Genomic DNA, 25,799 nt, shown 5'->3' with positions numbered 1-25,799 from the left:
GCAGAATTAGGGTGGGTCTTAGTGTAGCAAGACATCAGCTTCCTCCTGTGTTCCTCAGCCCACTAAGCCCTGCCTATGGCTCAGTACTGTCTCCCACTCCTCACCAGTAAGCAGGTTTATGGTACTGGGGTCTCCCAGAAAAGCAGGAGAACATGCACCCTAACTCCTTTTTTTTTCATTTTTGCGACAGTAGGCATCAAACCCAGGGCTTCACGCATCCTAGGCAAGTGCTGTACCACTGAGTCATCTTTCAGCCCTTTTTATTTTGAGACTAGGTCTTACTAAATTTCCCAGACTGACCTTGAAGTTATGATCCTCTTCCCTCAGCCTTCTGAGTAGCTGGGGTCACAGGTGTGCTGTGCACCACCATACCTGGCTCCACACTAATTTCTTAGGCCTGATGGCCTCATTCTGACACACTTTCTGTTCTAGTAACAGTAACAAGGAGGACAATCCTTGACAACAGAGTGCCTGCTAAGTGGTACAGGTGGGTGTCTGATATACCTCAGTTCATATCCTCTAATAGGGCTCTGTGGCCCGATGGCCAAATCACAGGATCTGCTCGTTAACCCTCATGAGGCCACTGTGTAGAAGGGAGCCCAGGACCCAGCACATGCAGGTGGTGCACAGAGCCTTGACCCACACTCATGCCTTTGCCTCCAGCTGGCCTTCCCCACCCTCCTCCTGGTATCAGGTGTGGTTCTTGCGATCTGTTATGTTTGTCCATCTAGCAGCCCTGCCCCTGTGGGGATCTGGCTGACTGTCAATCACTGTGTCTCTATCCCTTGGTAGGGTGGGATGAGACCAGAGACGAAGAGGACATGATGGGCAGCTGGGTTTCTCTTCCTTGCAGGGCCCCAGTCTTCCCATCTTGGAGGACATCTTTGTAGAATCTCAGATTTTCTAAAATTCTGTGCAGTAACAGTTGTACTCTCAGCATCTACCCATTGAAGGAAATACACATAAAGAAGCGTGACCATGATCCATTTAACTTTTAAAAGGCCTATTAATCATCATCATATATGTTATATACATATATTCATATTCTGAACAGCAGTTAAAAAAAGAGACCAATCACTGTCTAAATCAGTTTAAATTCCCTAACTCTTCTACATAAATATTTAATACTTCCCTTCATAAACAGATGCCATAAGCAAAGATAAAGGATAAACAATATACTGAGAAAAAGTATCTGCAACATATAGAACAGACAAGTGATAAATATCCAAAGTCCATAAGACCCCCACAACTGAAAAATCATTAAAGGATATGAAAAGGCTAATTACAGAAAAATAAATACCAATGGTCAATAAACATGAAAAGACGCTCAATTTTATAATTAAAGAAATACAAAGTAAGACAACCAACAAGATATGATTGTTTTCCCCCATCAGACTGGAAAATTGTGTTTTAATGATAATATCCAATATTGTTAAGAGTGTGGGAAAACGGACACTTCCACACACTGGAGGCAGAGTGCAAACTGGAGCAGCCTTCTGGAAGGATTTGGCCTGCGTTTTATATGTTGTCCCTGATCTCACTAATCTAAGCCTTGGAATCTATTCTAAAATGATATTAGAGATTCCAGTTTCTGAAGCCTTCCACTGCAGACAACATCAACAGCTCTACAGAGAGCTTCTTGGTCCCTCTCCCTCTGGCTCCCAGCCTTGGGCTGAGCACTCCTGGGTCATCCAGCTCTCCAGTCACAGATGGCCACTGTGGACTCTGCCGCAGATCCTGGATTTATTTCATGGGGAGGTGTTCAAGGCAAGAGTGAATTCAGAAGGATATCGATGTCATAATCCAGAAGTCCAGAGCCGAGAAGGACTGCCAGTTTGCAGATTTCAGATACTCAGATTCCACCTTTACTTTCACCTATGTTGGCAGCCCCAAAAGAGCACTGAGGAGGTGAGCCTCTCCGGCCACTGTACCACTGCCCCAGAGCACAGAGGAGGTGAGCTGTACAGGTGCCAGCACCCACACCCTGGCTGTGCTGAGCCATTACCTGAATCCACACTGCAGAGTTGCAGGGGTCATAAAGGACATTGCTCTGAGCTTGAGAAGTTGGAGCAGAAGTGAACAACAGAAAGAGGGCCTCTCTGAGAGAATATTAAAGCCCCACTGGAAAAGTGAAGAAAATCTCTGCAATAAAGGCACACCAGACCACCTTAGTTGGGGGAGCAGCTGTGTGGACCAGAGTAATGTGGCTGCAAGCAGATCCCAGCCAGGGCTCTGCCCTGACCCCAGTAGCTGGGGCATTGGCCCAATCCAAGGGCCTGCCTGAGAAAGACCTGCACAGGCACACAAGCAACAGCCAGAGGTTCGCCCCAATACCATCGTAAGTGCGTCAGACCCTAGCCAGAAGATTGTTCACACAACAGGAACTGGGGTGCACAGCCCCCAGCCAAAGGCCCTCCCAGACAACAGCTACATAGGGGCCCTAGTCAGTGGGACACCTAGATACCATCCCAAGTGTGCACAGGCCCCAGCCAGAAGCCCACCCAGACAACAGGTCAGCTCAGGGATCTAGAAGGCCACCATTCTGAACCCAGGAATTAGTGTACTGGTGAGCAGCAGAGAAAAGGCAGCTTGGTGGCTTGCTGAGAATTGAAGACCACTGGGTGAACAAAAAGTTGCCTCAACAAAGGCACAGCAGGCTGTATCTGTTGAAATGAGAAGACACATAAGCAAGTCTCAAAACCAGACTTCCACATCACCTAAAGCAAACCCAAAGGGAAATGAGATGGAACAATCTGATACTCAACCACCTGGACTCCCTGAACTGGCAACAAAAGAGGATCTGGAAAAAATGAAATCAGAAATAATTTCTCAGATAACAGCAGAGATTGTGCCCATAGTGCAAGACATGATTAATAAATCTAGAGCAGACACAGATAAAAAATAGAGGAGCTGAGAAACATGATGGAATCCCAACATAGGAAACAAATGGAATCCATAAAACAGATGCAAACAGATTTCCAGGAGATTAAAAACTCCATTGAAAGTTTATGCAGCAGAATGAGCCAATGTGAGGATAGAATTTCAGATATAGAAGACAAGATTGCAATTAGTGACCGGGAAAAGAAAAATTGCTTTAAAATAGTAAAGGACCATGAGAAATCAATCCAGCAGCTGCTAGACAATGCAAAGAAGAATAACATAAGACTGATGGGAGTCAATGAAGAAACAGGAGAGAGTGCAGATGACATAAAAGAACTGTTCACAGAAGTGATGGCAGAAAATTTCCCAAGCAGGGGAAAAGAACTTGACATGCAGATAAGGGAGGCATATAGAATTCCAACTAGCCTTGATCAAAAAAAATCTACACATAGGCATATAATAGTTAAGATTTCAGAAACCCAACAGAAAAACAAAATTCTACAATCAGTTAGAGAAGAGAAACAAATCACATACAAAGGAAAGCCCATCAGAATCACAGAAGACTTCTCAATGAAAAACCTCAAGGCAAGAAGAGCTTGGAATGACATATTTCAAGCCCTAAAGGAATACAGCCTCCAATGATGTACCCTGCAAAACTATCTTTCAAAATTGATGGAGAAATAAGATACTTTCATCACAAAGAGCACCTTAGGGACTTCATGAATACCAAACCAGCATTCCAAAAAAATTTTAGAGAATTATCCTAGGAAAAGACAATGAGAATCACAACCCCAGGAAGCCCTGCAGAATGAATCCACCGGGCATGACAAGAAATTAAATGCAAAGGGGGAGAATCCAAAAAAAAGAAAAAGTCATGACAATGATAAGTCAATATGTATTGGTTATAAGCATCAATGTGAATGGTCTCAATTCACCAATCAAAAGAAACAGACTGGCAGAATGGGTCAAGAAGCAAGATCCAACAATATGCTGCATACAAGAAACACACTTAATTCAAAAAGAAACTCATAGACTGAAAGTTAAAGGGTGGAAAAGAATACTCCATGTGACAGGAACTTGAAAAAAAGCAGGAGTAACTATCCTCTTTGCAGATCAAGTGGAATTCAATCCAAAATCTGAAACACTTCTGGTCCCAAGAATTTCACATAAGGGACAGTCAACCTGCATGTAAAAATCTATTGTGAACATGTGTTTTCATTTCTCTTAAGTAAAAACTTGAGAACAGAACCATTGGTTCTTAACAGTAATACAAGAAATTTCTACATTGTTTTCCAAAATGGTTTTATCATTTTACATTCACATTAGCAGTATCAGAAAGTTCTAACTGGTTCACACCTAAGCTGACATTTGTTCTTTTAAAACTTTTAACTTAATCTCCCTAATACAATCTTGTTATTGTACTGATTAGTCTTTTTCTGATTCTAGTGTTGCAAACCTTTCCTTGTGCTGTAATGGCTATTTATCATCTTCTTGTGTTTACTTTTTAATTGGGTTGTCTATTAATGAGCTGTAAGAGTTCTTTATATATTCTGGTCATAGGTTATATGCATTATAAATATGGTCTGTTTAGGGACTATTTTTCATTTTCTTAACAATGTCTTTTAAAATTCTAAATTTTGATGCAGTTTCATTTATCAATTTTTTTCTTTTGTTCATGTTTTTTGTATCCTAAGAAATTCTTGCCCACTCTAAATCCATAAACATTTTCCCTTATAATTTCTTCTTAAAGTTTTATAGTTTTAGTCTTTCATATTTAGGTTCATAGATCTTTTCAAGTTATTTTTATGTATGGAAATAAATGGTTGAGGTTAATTTTTTACATATGGATACCAAGTGTTCTAGTACCATTTGTTGAAAACATTATCTTTTCCTCTGCTCTTGAGTTGAGTTTATGTTCTATAAAATGTTAAGTAATCTTTCAAAAATCAGTGCACCATATATGTTTGGTTCTATTTCTAGATTCTCTGTTTTATTCCACTGATCTACATGTCTTTCCTTACGCCAACATTGCTTTGATTACTGTAGCTTTAAAAGAAGTCTTTCTATCTTTGTGTTTTTTGTTTTGTTTTGGTACCGGGGATTGAACTCCAGTCCTTGCGCTTGTGCAGCAGGTGGCGAAACTACTGAGCTAAATCCCCGGTCCTTAGAGGAAGTCTTAAAATTAGGTAATAAATGTCCTCCAACAATGTTATTTTTTTTTCCTTTTTACTTTTCCAGGTCCTTTGTACTCTTGCGTAACTTTTAAATTTCAATATCCAATTCTTCATGTATAACAAGTATACATAAACCTGAATTTTTATATATACCTTGTGTTCGCTAATCCTGCTAAATTCAAATACAAGTTCTAGTATTATGAGAAAAGGAAAAAAATGGAAACAAAGTCTTTGTAAATAGGGAAGGGTGGAGGGAGGGAAGGGAGGGCCGGAGAATGGGGAAAAAATAAGAACCAAGATACGTCATGTAATGGTACAAGATCCCAATGATGAATGTAACTGTATTTTCTACCTAAAATATACCAATAAACTTAATGGAAAAAATTTTAAAAAATGATATCAATTTCCATCTTCAAAGATGTAGGGCCAAAGGGACTGACTGCAGTGTTATCTATAATAACAAATAAAGGAATAACCTAAATATTCATCATTAGCAGAAGAGAATGTTACATCAAAACTGTGTAACACTCCACCCCAGTAAAAAGAATGGAAAAGAATCAAAGATAAATTGAGTGAAGTGAATGAACCAAGTCACTGCATAATAAAAGAATCCTTTTTGTGAAAAGAAAAAACATTATAAATATTCAAGTATTTATTATGTAAATGGACAGAAAAATGTCATGATACTGGTGGTTTCCTCTGAGGAATGGATAGAATATATACCCATCACATGCATATGCATATATATTATAGTAGGCACAGGTTACATGTACTGCACATATATTTCCATGATGTCTAGATATATACATACATTTGTACAAATTGTGTTATTAAAACAACAATTAGAAAACTACAGAACTGGTCCTTCATCAGCTCAAAACTAGTCCTTTGGCTGTACCAGAGCTACTTTCTTCCCATAGGCAGAAGATGCTAGAAAGGCTAATACACAGCTCAGGGGTCTAGAGCTGATTTGCTGTTGGGGGTTTACTGCCAGGGACTATGGAGCAGCAGATGTCTCATGGTGGTGTCTGAATGGCTGGCACTCTGGCTGGTGGCACCCTCAGTCCTGGACTCTCAGGAATCTATATCTGGGTTGGTGGCCGTGTCTATGGTGCACCCTCTCTGCTCATGGGCTTGGGAGAGGTACAGCTGAGGAGCTCTCATCAGACAAGTGGGAGAGAGAGGGAGAGAGACAAGGGGCAGCGTGGGTTCCTGGATGTCCTTTGCTCATCTGTAAGTATGTGGGGTGAGGCCCTTTGGAGCTGCCATTCGGGAACCATAGTGGGTCCAAATGACCTATGCATGACTCAAGGAAGTACCACAGATAAAGATCTGGTAATCATCAGAAGGAGGACTTCCATCTAGAGAGATTTTATCTGCTGTTCCCTCTGGTACCTGTGCTTTGTTGGCCTTGTCCATTAGTTCATCTTGTAGAGATCACCTTGTGGTATGTGTGCCTTCCTGTCACCAGGACACATTATCAGTCCACAGGGCCCTCTGTGTGGGGCCCTCCAGCTACTGGCATTCATAGGTGGGTCTCAGGCCCAGACACAGTGGGAGTGATAGGTCCTTCCAGCTCCATCTGGCCTCTGCTCCCAAGCTTGGTTTTGAGCTACTCAGAGCCACCTCTGCTGCATGTTTCTCATCCATGCTCACTATTTGCTTGCAACTCTATCTCCATCTCACTGGCCTCCCTGAATCTGACCAACTCTACAACCTGTTCCTGGAGCCCCCTCCTCCAGGAAGCCCACTTTCAATCTCCAGGTGGTTTCCACAGCCCTCTTCTATGAGCCCATCCAGTTCTGGCTGTTGTTAGGTTCATACCATAGTATATATAAGTGGGGGTGTCCCAATTTGTCACCCCACCATCCCAAACATCCAGAAGGCCAAGAGCAGGCCTCTTGCATGTTTATATTCCTCACTGACTGGCAGGGGACAGGCCTTCCAAAAATGCTTGCTGCACTGAAGGTCTGCTCTTATCCAGAAACTGTGTTCCATGCTTTTTTTGTACTGAGGATTGAACCCAGAGCCTTCGCACTGAGCTATATTCCCAGCCTTTTTAAAATTTTTTATTTTGAGACAGCATCTTGTTAAATTGCCCAGGGATTACAGGTGTATGCCACAGTCCTGGCTTGCCCTGTGCTTTTCATGAAAGATCTCACTGATTTGTCATATGGCCGGGTGAGGGAAAATGGTTACTTAAGCATCGTGGAGGTGGGGTCAGTCAGAGACAGGCTTCCTGGAGAAGACAGCCAAGCTGAGCCCAAAAGGCTTCAGGCAGCTGACTGCACAAAAGAGAAGATGGCAGGCTGTGCAGCCTAGGCCAACACGGTGGACAGGAGACAGCAAGCTGGCTCTAGATAAACCTCTGGTCCCCAGGACACCGGGGCCAGTTGGCCCACGCACGGCTGACACACAGGCAGGAGCCTGGAGGAGTAGGTCACAGTGGGCTGGCACTGCCTCTACTCTGGAGCTATGCCACTTGCCACATTAGATCCCTTGCTTAGGTGGGCTGGCCTTGCTTCAGTGGACAAAGGGGGTTGAGAGACAGATGTGGAAGCTAGGTGGGAAGATGAGACAGTTGGGCCCAGGGACTTTGGGTCACTGCTTATCCCAGCAGGCCTTTGCCAGGTCCCCAGCTCTTCCAGTTGCCTCATGGGACAATTAGAAACTCTGCTGACCCCCAGCAGCTGAGAGGAGCTCAGATGTTACCAGGCAAGAGAAATGGACTGAGGCATTAGGTGTGAGGATGGGCAAGTTAACAGAAAGATCACAAGTTTCATTACATAGGTAGAAAGAAACCTTGTATCTAAATAAGTACCCTGGAGCCACAGTGCTACCAAAACCAATGTAAGTAACAACAGAGACATCTTTTACTGATAATTAGTGCTGTACCAGAAGCATGCCCTTTCTCTATGGTGTGATTATAAGTAGAAGGGAAGATTTCCATCAGCTACCCCATCTTCTCTATGATCTCTTTTATCCTGTCCACAGATCTATAATGCTCTTGTGTGAAGATACCAACAGGGTCTCAATTTCAAAGAAATGGTAGAGAACGTTACCTTGAAGGCATCTCCTTGGGCAAAAGAAACTAATAAATGTCTCTCCATCCCACTCACCAAATGCAGAGGGTGTTTCCATGGCATTAGTAGCAGACATCCCCAAAGCTGTGACTCAGATTCAAGCCAAACTGACCCACTCTGCTTTTTCCAGCACTGGCCCTCATCCTAGGAAGAGTACCCATAAGCCAGGCACGGACTTTAGGGAGCAGATAAGGGACTTGACTCAAGTTCTACAGCCTGGAAGGCCAGGCGTGTTAACTCCTCAGGCCTGGTATCTATGTATCTATCCATGTAGCCACCTGCCATTCATTATTCAGTAAGAAATGGGAGTGGAAAGCATTTCTACCATAAGGAGAAAATGGCTTTGTCAGTCATGGCACCCCTGCATTTCTTGGCCATGGATTTCAGGAATGGTCAGATATAATGGCAATGTCGAGAAGTCACTACGAGTAGTCAACAATAGTCTCAGGCAAATATGACCTACTCAGCAAGTCTTGGCCTAGCAGCCAGAACTATATACTTGTCTGGAGGAGATATTTCATCTAGTGATGATCTCCTTGAGTTTTTCTTTATTCTATTGATGGTCTGCATAGAATAGAGGAAAGGAAGAAAAGGGCCCAGAGTTAGGACCAGATCATAACTTAGCAGCACAGGTAAACTAGGCAAAAGTGCCTGTCTGGTACTCAGGCTTCAGGCTACCTTAGTTATTCCTACAACTTCAGTGATCCTCAGGTTCAGTAGGTATGTTATAGCCAGGTGTTTGCTACCAGCTCATTATTTGGGAGTCACTATGATTCACACAAAGATAGCCCAGTGTATCTCCTTCAGAGTGCTCAAGCCAATGCCTATGGTCACAGTTCAATTCCCCATATCAAGACCCTGGACAGAAGAAGAGGACTAAAATCTACGTGCGCTCCTGGCCTCTTTCCACTAGCACTAGCCTTAACCTGCTACATGCAAGCCCTCACAGGTACCTCAACACTGACTGGGGGCAGGGGCAGTTCAGTTAGCTCATCATTACTTCCTTTCCTCTGTGCCTCAGTCCTATCCACCATGGGGAGTGGTTCTTCCCCTCTGACTACCCCATGGCCTGGTGGAGGCCGTGGTGTTGCTCTTCCAGGATCCTATCCTTCCTATGCTAACTGATCCAGGGTAGAGACCTGACTCTAAGCAGCTGTGCTAGTAAAAGGAGAGTCGGGCCACCCCATGTGAGACACTGTTTTGTAATGGGAGTCAGGGGTTTCCAGACCCCATCTCCACCATCCCCATGTTTGTGTGACTTGGTAGTCACCTCTTCCTCTGATTACATGGAAACCTGGAAGATTAAACTTAGGTGACAGGGACTCACCAGTCTTCCAGGAAATGTGAACATAGGGCTAAAGTGTTGGTTCAACTTTGCTTCTGGGCTCAGTTGCTCCACAAGTCATACCATTGATTACACTGGCAAAGAACCTGCCAGGGCCAAGGTCTGCTCCACCATATGCTTTTTATCTTCTGAGCTCTGAGGCCTGCCTTGCTCTTGTTGGGACTTCAACCCTAGGGTAGTCACCTCCTTAGGGGACCTTAGTCCCCTCTTCCTTGGGATTCCACTGAAGTCTGTTCTTCATTGTCCCTTGCTGCCACGGTTGTCTGTGGTTCTGACCACCTGCCGAAGGCAGAGGTGGCCTGTGGCTGGAGGATATGTGGGTACCACTCCTGGCTCCGTAATCTCCTCAATGTGTGACCTTGGGGAAATTTCCCTGAGCCTTTAAGCCTGATCTCCTATCTACTTGAAGATGGTGGTGAGGATGACTTGAGAGGCCACCTCTGAGTGGAATGTGGTAAGGGGTCAGAAAATGCCACTTCCATACCAACCCCTGAATGCGGTTATTCCCCTTCCTTACAGATTCTTGAAAGGTGTTCCCTTCGTGTGGGATCAGAAAAGGATGCTGAGCCCTTGGATCCACGCCTTTCGCAGAAGAGCAAAAAACCAGACATCCTTCCCCTCCCAGCCATCCCAATTCTAGGGGCTTTTCTATCCCTTAAGCACATTGAGTTTGTGTGTGATAGCACCTTCTCATAAGCTTGAAACCCCCCACTCCTGTCACCTCATTTCTCCAATTTCCTTGACCTGATAATCTAAAAGGCTGTGGAACTCTCTTTCCTTCATTGGTCTGCCAAAGAATAATGATTTGCTTTAACAGTCAATTCCCACAATTCCCTCAGGACTCCTCAGCTCACTAAATTATCTTAAATGCCCAACCTGTCTCCACCTTGTATGGAATCTAAAAACGTATGCTGTAATTGCCAGTGAAAATCAGAACCACAACACAACATCCACTTCTGTTATCTGCCTTTGGCCATATGATTTTAAAGGCCGTGGTGGAATCATGCTCTCCAGGTAGAGTATGGAAAGTCAAGTCCACATCTGAAGACCATGAGACACTTGGTTTTACATGGACAACATTGATCACACAGTTGAATCCATGAGTCATTTTGTGATCTATCCACTTTGGGCCCTGACACATCACCAACTTTTCTTGTTTTCTCCAATTCTTAATGTTGCCTTATGGTGATCCACACTGGAGAAGAATTTAGTACTTGTGCTGAGCCTGGTCACAGGGGTTGGGGACTCAGCACATCCTACCAGGAGGGAGCTCCTCACTCAAGGCTAACTGCAAGCTCTTCTGTTCTCCATGCCTGACCCCTCCCCTCCAACATTTGTCCCTGGGACTTATGTTTATCCACCTACTGAGAGAGTATGGGGCCTCCCACTGTGGCCTGAGCTAGAGTCCAGTTGCAGCTAGACAGGTCAGAAAACCCCACATTCCTCAGGGGCCTGTTGGTAACTGGCCTGGACCCAATGGACCCATTGGTCTAGATGATCTGAGCCCCAAAGACTCCAAATCATGACAGAGCTTAGAATAGAGATGATTAGAATGGGCCTTGAATACAAACTACAAAAAAGACCCTGTCTCCATCACCTTCTTGGATCTAGGGTGCCTCTGCCCTCACATTTGAAAATCTGATAAAAGCTACTATCCTTGCCTCTGAAGAAGAATCATACATACAATTGTGTAGATTTGCTTTCTGGGAGTTCACAAGACCCTGGCAACCAGGGAAACAATACAGAAGTCCATGGGTTCAGGTTACAAACTCAGTGTGCTCAGAAATACGTTTCCAATTTCAGCACCCTTGAGATTGTTAACACATTTTTTTTTAAATAAAAAGAGATCTTTACACTTCATATAAACATGAGTTCACCCTAAAATAGTTTCAACACTATGGTATAAAAAGAAAAGGAAAATCATCCATAATCTTACCACCCAGAGAAAGCCACACTGAACATTTTAATGTCTATGTGTAGCTGAATGTCCTATAAGAGGATAACTTGTGTTTCTGCCCTGGGTTGGTGGTAATGCTGGCAGAGAGTCACTTAGGCCCAGGTTTGTTCCCCATTCTTCCAAGGAGTAAGTTTCCTGTGAGTCAGAGGTTTGTATCTAACTTGAGGCCAGAAAGTCAATATCCAGGTTGGGGGCTGCCTACTGGGTAAAGAGTAAAAAGGGTGAACTAGCCAGGTGGGTAGGGCACTTCAGGGAGGCCACCTCAGGGAAAGAGACCCTGTGGCTGAGGGTGGGGCCTGCACCACCTGGTCTGTGAGGACAACGTATAAAAGCTGTCCCATACCCTGGTGCTGGGGAAAGGCAGAGCTCTAGCTCCTCAGATGACACAGGGAAAAGAGAGGACAGGGAGAGTCAGAGAGGCTGCTGGAGCCCAAACCAGTAAATCACAGAGAGGGGTTGCTCATCATGGCTGACTCCTTGTCCTCTCCCACCCGGCGGCCCTAAGCCTGGGCCCCTAAAGGATAGAGGTGTGACCTGCCATGTGTGCTGGTGGTGAGGGGATGGGACAGGAAGATGCTCCAGAGCTGTCTCCCAGTGCCTGCCTGACCTCACCCTCTTATGTGGGATTCAGGCTCTCCCCTCACCACCTCTCCCATCAGCTTCTCCAGCCCCACTGGAACAGCTATGAAGACCAGGTTGCTCAGCTGGGACACACCTCACTTAGTCAAACACCAGTGGTGTCCTTGGCTCACCCCCCTCCACTGGCTATGCCAGTGACACATCCAGTGGGCATCTCTTCTACTTTGTCTCCCTTGGGTCTTGCTGTCTACAGGCACTGCCCTGAATCCACCAATTCCTTTAACCAATGCTTTCAGTTTTTATTGTGTCACCCTGAGGGTTTCCTCTCCTCTAAAATGAGGAATCACTACTGCTTATTCACCAACACACACACACACACACACACACACACACACAAGGACCATGTATACTTTTTTTTTGTACTGGGGATTGAACTCAGGACCTTGCGCTTGCAAGGCAGGCGGCAGCACCACTGAGCTAAATCCCCAGCCCATGTACTTTTATTTAACAGATTACAAACAATCTTCTAAGTCAAACAGACAAGAACATGCAATCCTGGTGTCCTGGCTAGAAGAGTACTTATGGTTGGACCCTTTGGTCACCTCTCCCTCCATTTCTTGTTATGAATGATACTGTAGGTGTCACCCTTAAACATACATCTTTATTCCTTTGTCTACTTATGGCAATCTCTAAGATCAGATACTAAAGAGAGACAGAGGTAAAAGGTGGTAGCGGTGGTGGTGGTGGGAGGGATGAGAAGGGAGAGGAGGGAGGAAAAGAAAAATTAAAACCCTCAGAAGTCCAGCAAAAAATGTCTTCAAGGTTCAGAGTTAACAAAAATTACTAAATTTGAACCTTTAGAGATATTGATGGGATAAAATTTGATAGAACTCCTGGCTTAGAAATATAAGATATTATTTTCAATTCCTTTGGCATGGGACGAAAAAAGCCCGGGAGGAAGCTTATTGTGGCTTAGGGTACAGTTGTACTGGTTAAGCATCTCTAATCCCAAAACTCAGAATCCAAAATGAGTGTGATGTGATGCCACAAGTAGAAAACTCCACATTGTGAAACTTTGCTTCATGAACAAATTAAAAATACTATATAAAATCACCTTCAGGTTGTATATATAAAACATAAATTAATTCCACATCTATCCCAAAGATATCTCATTGTGTGTATGCAAATATTCCAAAATCCCAAATCCCAAACATTTCTGCTCCTGAGCAGTTTGAATAAGGTATACCCAACTTATGTACAGTGCACTACAGCCCTGCACTATAAAGGCTTGCATGTCCCAACCTTTGCAGCAAAAACATACTAAGACCTTCAAGAATCCTCAGATTCACACACACCAACCACACAAGACAGAGGGCAGAGGATGACAAAGTTCCGTGGCTGGGAGGCAGGACCTGGCTTTCTGTGCAGTCAAGGAGTTTATTCTCAGCTCTCTTTATCCAAATGTGTGCCTCAGCAAAATCACCACCACCTACCCACCCTGGACTTTCAGGGGTCCCCGCAGGGTTGCAAGTGAAATGCTAATACCCACCCAGGAAGACCCTGCTGAGGCTGGAGAAGTGAGGGGCTGAACCACCAAGGCAGAGGTCCCGACACCCTGCTCCTTCCAGGGTGCCTCACTTTCCTACTTAGAAGCAGTTTTCTTTTAATTTATACACTGTTGTTCTCTCTTTCTTACTAGACATCAGATATGATGCACCACTAAAAAAGGTATGGGGACTACAGGCTACAAGAGTAATGATGGCTTTGCAGATAAGAGAAGTACCAGGGAAATGACACACACATACAGAGAGAGAGAGAGAGAGAGGGAGAGAGAGAGAGAAAGAGAGGGAGAGAGAGAGAGAGAGAGCACGTGCTGGTACACCTCAGCTGGACACCTGAGAACTTCCGGAAGGTGACCTGCCTCCTGTGGCTTCCAGACCTCCCCAGCCACTCTCTGTCTCCTTCCTGACTTCTCTCTCTGTGTCTGTCCAGAATTTCATCTTTGGCTCTCTCCTCTATCCACACCACACGGCACACATTCCGATGCTGATGGGGACTGGGCAGGATGGTGGGGTAAAGAGAGAGCAGGCAGAGAACCTGGAAGGAAGCTCCCCTGCCACCATCCCAGGATTCTAGGACAGAGAAGCTGAGCTGGTCCCAGCACCCAGAAGCAAGCTCCCCCCGCCACCATCCCAAGCTCCTAGGGCAGAGAAGCTAAGCCGATTCCAGCACCTGGAGGGAATTTCCTCCACCGCCATCCCAGGCTCCTAGGGCAGAGAAGCTGAGCCAGTCCCAGCACCCACAAGGAAGCTCCCCCGCTGCCATCCCAAGCTCTTAGGGCAGAGAAGGTGAGCCATGCAGATGCCAGAAGTACATCCTCCCCTCCCCCATGGAAATGAGAAGACACATAAACAAGCCTCAAAAACACACTTCTGGATCACCTACAGCAACTCCAAAGGGAAACGAGATGGAACAATCTGATACCCAAACACCTGGAATGTCTGAACTGGCAACAAAAGAGGATCTGGGAAAAATGAAATCAGAAATGATTTCTCAGATAACAGCAAAGATTTTGCTCATGGTGCAAGACATGAATAATAAAACTTGAGAGGATACAGATAAAAAAAATAGAGGATCTGAGGAACATGATGGAATCCCAACATAGGAAACAAATGGAATCCATAAAACAGATGCAAACAGATTTCCAGGAGATTAAAAACTCCATCGAAAGTCTGGGCAGCAGAATGAACCAATGTGAGGACAGAATTTCAGATATAGAAGATAAGATTGCAATTAATGACTAGGAAAAGAAAAATTGCTTTAAAATTGTAAAGGAACATGAGAAATCAATCCAGCAGCTGCTAGACAATGCAAAGAAGAATAACATAAGACTGATGGGAGTCAATGAAGAAAGAGGAGAGAGTGCAGATGACATAAAAGAACTGTTCACAGAAGTGATGGCAGAAAACTTCCCAAGCAGGGGAGAAGACCTTGACATACACATAAGTGAGGCATATAGGACTCCAGTTAGCCTTGATCAAAAAAAATCTACACATAGGCATATAATAGTTAGGATTACAGAAATCCAACAGAAGAACAAAATTCTACAAGCAGTGAGAGAAAAGAAACAAATCACATACAAAGGAAAGCCCATCAGAATCACAGCAGACTTCTCAATGCAAACCCTCAAGGCAAGAAGAGCTTGGAGTGATGTATTTCAAGCCCTAAAGGAAAACAGCCTCCAACCCAGATTGATATACCCTGCAAAACTATCTTTCAAAATGGATGGAGAAATAAGATACTTTCATGATAAAGAGCACCTTACGAACTTCATGAATATCAAACCTGCACTCCAAAAAATTTTAGACAATACCCTGGGAAAAAACAATGAGGATCACAACCCCAGGAAACCCAGCAGAATGAATCCATTGGGTGTGACAAATTAAATGCAGAGGGGGAGAATCCCACAAAAAGAAAAAGTCATGACAAGGCTTTTAAAACTTTTAACTTCATCTCTCTAATGAGTGTATAATTCAATCTTGTTATTGTACTGATTTGCATTTTCCTGATCCTAGAGTTGCACACCTTTCCTTGTGCTGTACTGGCTATTTATCATCTTCTTATGTCTACATTTTAATTGGGTTGTCTATTAATGAGCTCTAAGAATTCTTTATATATTCTGGTCATAGGTTATATGCATTGTAAATATGGTCTGTTTAAGGACTACTTTTCATTTTAATGATGTCATTTAAAGTTCTAAATTTTGATGGAATCTCATTTATCAATGTTTTTCTTTTATACACCATGTCTTTTGTATACTAGGTAGTTCTTGCCTACTCTGAATTCATAAATATTTTACCTTATAATTTCTTCTTAAAGTTTTATACTTTTAGCCTTTCATATTTAGGTTCATAGATCCCTTCAAGTTATTTTCATGTATGGAAATAAAGGGTTGAGGTTAATTTTTTATATACGGATACCAGGAGTTCTAGTACCATTTGCTGAAAACACTATCTCTTCCTTGGCTCTTGAATTGAGTTTATACTCTATAAAATGCTAATGTTAAATAATCTTTCAAAACTCAGTGAACCATATATGTGTGGTTCTATTTCCATTCTCTGTTTTATTCAAATGATCTATTTGTCTTTCCTTACACCAACACTGCCTTGATTACTGTAGCTTTAGAAGAAGTCTTAAAATTAGGTACTAAATGTCTTCCAACACTGTTTCTGTTTTTTGTTTGTTTGTTTGTTTGTTTTGTTTTTTAACTTTTCTAGGTCCTTTGTACTCCTACATAACTTTTAAATTTCAATATCCAATTCTTCATTTATAGCAAGTATACATAGACCTGAATTTTTATATATACCTTGTGTTTTCTAATCCTGCTAAATTCAAATACAAGTTCTAGGGGCTCCTAGAAATTTCTTAGTATTTTCTCTGTAGATGATCATTTCATCTACATATAAAGATTTTCCTTCTACCTTGCCAACCTATCCTAATTGTGTGATTTTATTGCCAGACTATTTTGGTGGGGCCTAGGTTTCAAAGTTTAATGGACAGATAAAGAGTAAGCATATCTGCCCTTGTTCCTCACCTTAAGGAGAAAGCATTGTATCTTCTCCATTCATATAAAGCATTCTCGCTGGAAGTATGGAGTACATGCCTTTAATCTGTTGAGAAGGTTCTGTTCTACTTCTAGTCTCCTGATAGCTTTTACCATGAACAGCTGTAGAATTTAGTCCAATACTCTTTCTCCAACTAGTGACAGGATCATACGGCTTTTTCCTTTCCTCTGTTAAAACGATGACTTTTGGGGGTGGATCTTCCAATGCTGAACCAACACTACCATCCCTATAACAAAACCACTTTCTACATCCTGCCAGATCTGACTTCTAATAGTTTGTTGTGTTAAACAAATTTCTATCTATGTTCATACTTTTTTCTTCTATTATCTTTATTCAGTTTTGAGATTAGCACAATGTTGATTTCCTAAAATGAGAGGAGAAGTGTTCCTTCTTTTTTCTGCTTTAAATGTTTGATATAATTCATCAGTTAAAATGTTTATGAGCCTGCTGTTGTCATATAGGTAGGTTTTCAAGCTAGGAATATACTTTCTTTAATAGGTGCTATTCAAATTTTATATTTCCTCCAGAGTTAGTTTCATTAATTTGTCTTCCAAGGTGCTTCTTAGAAGTTGTCAAATTTATTTCAAAATAGATTTTTGAAATATGCTTTCTATATCCTTTTAAATTCTGTAAAATCTGTGGTAATGTCTCCTAGATCTTGATACTGTAATTTAAAAAATGTATAATTGATATTGGGTAACAGGAAGAAAAGGTCTAAAGGTGCAGGGGAAGTAGGAAGGGTAGGGGAAAGAAAAAAAGGGAAAAGAAAAAATATGAGAAAAGGAAAAAAATGGAAACAAAGTCTTTGCAAATAGGGAAGGGTGGAGGGGGTGAAGGGAGGGCAGGGGAAGGGGAAAAATAAAAGAACCAAGATACTCATGTAATGGTACAAGATCCCAGTGATGTTTGTAATTGTATTTTATACTTAAAATGTACCAATAAACTTAACGGGAAAAAAAAAAGAAAAGGAACACTGTGTGCACGCAGGTAAATCAGACTTTTGGGCTCGAGAGCCAGAGGAAAAAGGGCAGCATTTGCTTTGTCTGAGGTTATAAGACTGCTCCTCATGCGGCACCTGAGCTCAAGTGGGTGGAGGAAGTGAATTCCTCAGCTCCCGATATTCTATCTGTGCTGCAACCATCGTGTAAAAGTCAAATGTAAAAATCTAACCTAGAATTACCAGGAAGGAATGGTTTTGAATTCACCAGAAAAAAATGTTACATTTTCTCTCCCATAAAGATGATGTTAAAGAATCTCAAAAGCCGTACTGCAGACAAGCCTCGCTCATGCTGTTAATGGTCTGTAAAGTTATCAGACTGGTTATCCCATAAGTAGTGTTTTTATTAGTGTGGTTAACAGACTGGACAGAATTTTTTTCTGTTTTGTACTTTGCCTCTGAAGGATGCAAACATTAAATCCAATTTTGTAAAAAAAAAAAAAAAAAAAAAAGAGCATGCACTCCTCAAAGTGGGCAGCCCCTGCTCAGCTGTTTGACTTCCCAACTATCTCTACTGACGTTTTTCTATTTTTAATATATTAAAAAGTAACAGTACAAATGCTGAGATTAGTATTTAAAAAGGATCCAAATTTTTCAAGGAATGAATTTTATAAACAATTTTGTAATGAAATGGAAATAGCATCTTGATAGATTAAAAAGTTTTAAGATTTTAAAATTTTAAAAGCAGAAAAATGTTAACACTAAATTCTTTCCAATGTTCAAACAAAAATCAACTTGTATAATCTCTGTAATAAAATGTGTCCTTGGTACAAGTCTTGGGCACTTAGAAAATGTTAAAATTTCTGAAATTTGAGTGATAGAGGCAGCACATAAAGACTTCATGAATCTCTTTTCCCAAAACGAATACTTTCAGTAAAACATTTTACTATTTTATGAGTATGCATTGATACTTTTGTTCTTCCTGAAAAAGTGAATTTACATTAATACTGCAATTTTCCATGTAAAAATATATACATACAGATATTTCACGTACAGATACTTAACTTCTTGAGTGACCAGTCATACATTAAACATGATTTAATTGAAAATTTCTAAAATTTTAGGATGAAATGGCATAGGTAGATTTATACTTGTACAGGGTAAAGGTACAAAGAACACCGCACAGAACTTATACTTAAATTCTCTAAGTTAACCAAAATGATTTATCCTCTAACAACCAATAACTTTCTGAAACTTAAAAAAACAAATCACTCAAAAATTATATTTTCTGATTAACAAAATACAGATAGTCATCTGATTAGCTGATAGCTATCAATATGGACTTCCTATTATATACACCAAAACTGGATTCACTAAGCACAGAATTCTCGCAGTACAAAACGTTAAAATATTTGCTTTATAATACAACCATCTATGAAGTCTGATCAAAGTATATGGGAATGTTTAGATTTTTAAAATTTGTTACAGTAAAAGACACAATGCCATTTTGACATTATAGAGATGTGTCTTTTACTATAAATTTCTTTTTTCAAAATCTAAACATTGTATTTTTAAAAATCATGCCTGGTATACAATCCACCCTTCTGAAGCTGTCTAGATGATTAGGAACTGTGGCCCTTTCTTTTGGATAAAACCCTTTCCTCTTCATAAAGCCCTGAGGTGAAAGGTTATTAATGAAATAACACTGGAACCACAATTCTTCTCATTTCTGTATTAAACTGTAGCTATACGTTTAAAAAAAAATAATGTGGCAACAAGAAAAGCTTCTCTGTACAATTTTTCAAAATATTTTCAGCTCAACTTAGTCAAAAGAGCCTAAAATGGCCCTATAGAACAATGTCCTTCCAATATTTGCTAGTGTCGAGATGAGCGCCATTTTCCACCTCTACTACCGTCCCTTCTGTTATCATAGTCATGGCTCCAGCCATCATGACTCCCATCTTCATAGGGGAAATCTTCTCTCCTTCCTCTGTAACGGTGGTCAGACCCATGATCGGTGTAACGCTGTTCTCGGCTATGTCTATCTGCTAGGTAGGGATGAGAATTCTGTCTGATTTTATGCTGTGATGGTGGTGTATTCTGGTGCCATTGGGAGCATGAAGACTGGTTAAAAGTATGATTATGTGGCTGAACTGATGGTGAAAATCCTGATTGATCCACATGTGGAGAACCAAATTTCCCTCCATATGGCATCTGTCTTAAAATACTGTTCATCACTGCTTGTCTATGATAATTTTCTGGGGAAGAGAATGATCTCTGAATTATCTGTGATGATGGTGTCATGTTATCTCCAGCCCTTTCATATCTGCTGCTAGGAGATGTGGAGGTGGGGGTTGAATTTCCAGCATGATTCTGGAGGTATGATAAACTGACATCCTGTGAGGCATGACTACTTCCTGATCTAAACTGAATTTTGATGGGCCTTCCAAAAAGTTTGATTCCATTAAGTAGATTCATTGCATAAAGAACAGATATTTCATGTTTAAAATTCACAATCACCTTTGGTTTACCATCCTTATCTTTTGAAATTTTCACCTTTATTACTGGCCCAGCCTGGTGGAACAGCTTGAAAAGCAGCTCCTCGGTCACTTTAGTTTCAAGGTTGCCCACAAAGAGAGTGAGGTCTGCTTCCCCAGCTGCCACCCTCGTCTCAACGTCACCCCCTCCCCACTCAGGCTGAAGGGTCTCGGCCAACATCTGGACTGACTTTTTAAAGAAGGTTTGGAAATTTATGTGAATTGGTAAAAAAATTTGAAAATCTGCAAACACTGGGCCAAACAAAACAAGCTCACTTGCTTCCAGGAGACCTGATCCTTGTCATGAACGTCAGACCCTGGGTCCCCTCCTTAGGCAGGACACTGCACCCGCTAGGCCCTCAGATACCTCCAGGGACACTGTGCATACCCCCTCTTCATCCAGTGCTGTCCAGCTTGTCCTGCTACTGGGCCCTGTCCTGCTTTTCTTCTTGCTCTGAGCACTCTTTCCTGGACCAGAGAGCCACCAACCCTGCGTGGTAACCTCTCTGGGCACTCCCTTCAGCCTTCAGTATACTTCTTGCAGGTAGAGAGAGACATGTAAATGGGTACATGGGTGAATGAAGCATCAACTGCCTCCACTCGCCAGCTGCCCGGGTGCCATGGACAAGTCATCCTGGCCCCCATACCACCCAATTAGTTATAAAGCCCCAGTGCATAATCATGACATTTCCTGGCTTTGCTTCTTCCTTTCAGGGCTAACACCTCAATCCAAGCCACCCAGAGCCTTTTATTCCAAGAGCAAACCAGCCTCCGAGTTGCATCACCCAGCAGCACCCTCCCACCACCTCTGGGTGGAAGTCTGCAGTCTCCAAGTAGGAGACACACCCAGGAATCTTGTTCATGATGCAGATTTCTGGGGTCCACTCCCACCCATTTTCTGATTCTGCAGGGAGGGGCACAAACTGTTCTTTTTCAATGTAGGAGCAGACATTTTAAACAAGCTCCCCAGGTGGGTTTGATCCAGGTCTCAGGGCCCACAATCTGGAAAACACAAAATGGCTTCTTCCCAAGACTCAAATGGATTGTGGCTTCCCTACGGCAGAGGCTACCCCAGACCTTCAGGAAAGAAAGGGGTGAGGAGCAGGCAGACCCCAGCCTTCGGTTCATCTTCAAAACTACATAAAGGTGACTAACCTGGTTCTGCCCTCTCACAAGGTGCCACTACATGCCTACGTCATCTTCCTAGCTTCCTCCTCAGTCAATTCCCAGTCTTTTTCAAGGATGAGCCTGGATGTCACCAGGCACCCCAGACTGGTCTGGGTTATCTTCTATCCTCCCAAAACACCCTGCTATAAATGACCTCCAACTCATTTGATTTAACAAATAGGAGTCATGATTACTATGTGCCAGGCATTTGGTAGACATTAGCTCACTAAATACTTACAACTTTACGAGGGAGAAATAGTTACCAGCCCCATTTTACAGAGCAAGAAACTAAGGTATGGGGTGGGGGGATAACAGGTAGTAAGTGTCAGGAAAGGGAGAGGATCATGGCAGGCTGTCTCCTAAAACCATGTTCTTTCCCACCCCACCACACCTCTGAACTTTCTGATGGCCTGTACTCTGTATTCCAAGAGTCGGCTCCTGACTTTCCTCCACCAGAGGGAGCACCCCCCCCCACCCCCCACAAGGTATTAAACTCCTAGCCTAGGTTCGAAAGTTAAGGAACATTTGCCAAAGAACTGAGCTTTACATGTTCACAGCACTGCATTAATAAGGAAAGATAAAATTCATAAAACTTCAGAGTTTGAAGAGACTTTAAATGAGATCGGGCCCTTGGGGCTGGGGATTTAGCTCAGTGGTTCTGCCGCCTGCCTCACAAGTGCAAGGTCCTGAGTTCGATCCCCGGTCACACCCCCCCCCCCCCAAATGACAATGGGCCCAATGAGCTGCCTAACACTACTCCTCTGGAGGTTGTGGACTCCAGTGATGGAGAACGTGGCACCTCTTCTACGTCGGCATGGCACTGACTTTTAGGAAGTCTCATCTCTGTTTAACAGAAATGATTCTCTGTTTATCTGGGCCATACACAACAGGTCTGAATCCTTCTGCAGAGGGCTCTTCAGTTATTCAAGATAACCCTGGTTATCCTCCCTGTCCTACCTGGGAATCTGAATGTCCCATCCACCTTTGAATCTGTTCAGGCCAATTTGGACCCTGCCCAAGAAGTGATCCCCAATATAGGTCCTATGTGTTCCTTACAGCCAATGCACTTGGATTAAAAACAAACAAATGGATGATATGGTTCAAAAGCAACCAACCCTCCCACAAATGGCTGAAGTGCCGAGGGCCTGAGAGCCTTATGGAATCCCAAAGAGCCCTGGTTTCTGATGATGGTATATTATGATAGAAATCTGCCTGGTTTGCTTAAAAGACTGATTGTTGGCTATGCCTGTATGAGCCAAGGGTTTTTTCCAAAACTCTCAGTTCTCACACTAACCTTGCAAAATAACAATGACTAACTCTTACAAAAGAAACAGAGGCTTCCATGAGCCAAAAGTTTTCCCCAAAGTTTTTGTGCTTACACAAGCTTGCAAAGCAGCAATAATCAGCTGTTTCACAGAAGAAGAGACAGGGAACCCGCTGCTTGGTGGAGAAGCTGACAATCAAACCCAAGGCTATGATTCTGGAGCCTGTGCCATGCCACCATTTGGGGAATGCCAGTTTGAACTTGGAGAAATGAATCCAAAATAAGCATTAAGGAAACCCTGGGGCACAGCAGGAAAGTGGGTGATTACAGATGAGCAGAAAAATCAGAAATATAACTAATGATTCATAAGCCTTCACATATCAACAGTCTTTTCCTGTTGCAAAAAAGCCCTTCAATTTGAGAAATTATTTTTCTCAAATATATTTTAATATATTTCTCAAATGTATTTTAATGACAATAACATCCAGTGCTTGAACGTACAAAACAAATTATTTTTTTTATTAAGGACTCTTAGCATATAGTACGCCATTAGTAACATTTAAGGTGGACATATTTTGAGGAACTATAAACCGGGTCTTAATCTTTTTTGTATCCCTTCCATACTATCTCTAACCTCACAATGTCAAACACACATTAAGCACTTTATAAATATGTGTGGGTTCACTACGTACTTTCTGTACCCAGAGGAAGAAATCCTTATTTAAACAACCTGATTTCCAAATCCAAACCCAAGTCATAACTTCTTCACATTCAAAACACCAGAAGAAAACTACTAAGACAAAATAAAATATACAATATGTCAGAAACTGTGTACTTAAAGCACAAGAAAATTAAGTTATATTTGATGACCTCAAGTATATTAAATTATATGTGCTAACTTGGTATTCAACAATTAGTTAAAATAAATGATAAAGAAAAGTCCATATATTTTAGGAATGAAAACATAAGTGTTATTTAAGCATAAATCTTTGTACTACAGTGCAGTTTCTTGCACCATAATAAAAGCAATTAAGTAACGAAGCAAATGAATTCTATTTTTATAGAAACAGGAAAATTCCAAAGTTACATTTTACCTAGAAGTAGAAGAGTAGGAAGAATGTCCATTTCTTAATATCTGAACTCCAACGTATCCCAGAATAAAGTGCTCAGATCTAGCCAGGCTAATTTACCCTGAAAATTTTTTCTTTAAAAAACGTGGCTGAAAATTGACTTTCCTAAAACAGAGGTACTTTCAGAAGAGTTATATAAGTGAGACACACAGGCCCATTCAGTGACGCAGAGACCAGCTCATGCCAGAGAAATGCAGCGAACACAAGTAACACACATTCACATCTCAGAACCTGTCTGTGATTCAGGACAAGCTCGGTGTTCGCTGTAACATTAGACCTCTCCGGCCAAAGGATGGAAAAGTTTTAACAGAAAGTTATAAACAAACCACTGAAAGTCAAAGCATGCTTTTTAGAAAAGATTCATATTTTGCAGTTCATTAATCATCTGAAGTATTTTTAAACTTGTTTGTGTGTCTGTGTGTGTGTGTGTGTGTGTGTGTGTGTGTGTAAGAGAGATACTGGGGGTTGAACCCCAGGCATGTTTGCAACCTTTTTTTATTTTTTACTTTGAGAGAGGGTCACTAAGTTCTCCAGGCTGAGCTCTTGTGATTCTGCTGCCTCCACCTCGCAGAGTGCTGGGATGATAGGCCTGTCCCACCACACCTGGTTTAAATTTCTTATACCACCCCTTCCCTTCTTTTCCAATTCTAGAATAAATGAGTATTTTTTGTTCTCCTTACCACTAGAAATAGCCTGTCATATGTACTGGAGGTATGCCTGGGAGTATGTCACACTGAAGGTAAATCAGGCAAAATGCTCAATGCCTCCACTTTCCAAACCACTACTCCTGATGCCAAGTCTCCCCACAGTCCCCCACACACTCGCTACATTCCACTCACTGAGCCACTTGTTCTTCTTCCTGTCACTCAAACTGTGAACGCTACCAGAAACGCTACCTCCACACCCAGCTGTCCTGGGCAGTGATGGGTGCCAAAGCTTTGTCTCCAACCATCAGGGTGAGGTGGTGAAACAGCAAAACTCTCCCCATCGTTCAGACATTTTCTCAGCTTCAAATACACAGCCACCAGAGGGAGAAGGAGTAAGGGCCAGCCTGCCTTGGAAATGTTCACAAGATATCTACTGTGTGCTGGTTCCTAGGAGCCAGAGGGAAACGGGACATGGACCCTGCTCTCAAACACCAGACCATCTTGTGGAAGGAAAATGACACAAGAACGGAAAATGTTGACACTTCATGGTTAGTGAAAGAAGGAAACAGGTTCAGGGCATCCTAATGTGTATCACCGAAGCACCACGCCCTTGCAAGTCCATGGAGGAAAAAATGCAGGCCAAGGGACCAGAGGGAGGAACAGCACTCCCAATAGGGGATGGCAGGAGCTGGGCACAGAGAGAGGCTGCTCTTATAGAGAATAAGCTACAGATGACAACAGGCTGCTACGTACAGGCTACAACCAAGGAAGTACTGGGGATGATCTATGCTTGAGGATAGTCACTCGTGGGGGAGCTTGGGTGTGTACCAATTTAGGGCACGGCCTGGGCACAGGGATCTGGGTATAGGATGGGGAGGTCTGTGGGCTGGCTTCACCAGAGAGCTCTGGCCTCACCACCTGGATTTCTCATGTCCAGGCACCTGAGTTTGACACCAGTGATCAAATCTCCCCTCCCTAATCTGTCCCACCTAACTCTAGCCCTACATCTTTCTGAACACTCAATGGACACTCAACCCTCAAGGAGCCAACTATAGGCCAAACATCTTTGCTCTGTATGGGGTGATAAGAGAAGTGACACTGGGCCACTCAGTGTCTGCACCTTGGGCATCTGAATTAAGACTCTTGGAATAACTAGGCAGTTTAGGAATCTGTGCAGAAGTAAGAAAAAAAAAAAAAAGTGTCACGAGAGCTTGTGAGTGCTCTTGTGAGTCCTTCACAGTCAAAAGAGCATTGCCCAGTAGTTTAAGGCTCCCGCTTGCAACCACTTACCATGATAAAATAATAAATATAAAATAATATAGACTAATAATAAAAAGACCCCATTGTTTTAAACCTCATCGTTCATTGAAAAAACAAACAGGCTTCAGGGCCTCAGTGTTTCCTACAAGCTTGGGCCCTGAATTTCCAAATGAAGCCCCCTCCCTTCTCAGGACCCGAGAAACCTCGCTGTACT

The 25,799-nt window shown here is 42.5% G+C and overlaps 1 protein-coding gene and 1 pseudogene across 5 annotated transcripts in view; both read right to left on the bottom strand.

Moving 5' to 3' along the window:
- The window catches only part of Pxylp1 (2-phosphoxylose phosphatase 1), an 82,281-nt gene that overhangs the window by 18,551 nt on the left and 37,931 nt on the right, over positions 1-25,799 (bottom strand). The gene's annotated exons all lie outside the window — the stretch shown is intronic.
- On the bottom strand, positions 5-25,794 carry LOC147825259 (RNA-binding protein 7 pseudogene; annotated as a pseudogene). Its single transcript, XR_015440832.1, has one exon. The product of XR_015440832.1 is annotated as an RNA-binding protein 7 pseudogene (transcript).

Source organism: Heterocephalus glaber, unplaced genomic scaffold (genome assembly GCF_053883595.1).
Source record: "Heterocephalus glaber isolate CG9 unplaced genomic scaffold, H.glaber_assembly_v1.0 deba00001504, whole genome shotgun sequence".
NCBI lineage: Eukaryota > Metazoa > Chordata > Mammalia > Rodentia > Bathyergidae > Heterocephalus > Heterocephalus glaber.
The sequence above is the reverse complement of the archived record's forward strand: the minus strand, read 5'-3'. Positions and strand labels throughout refer to the sequence as shown.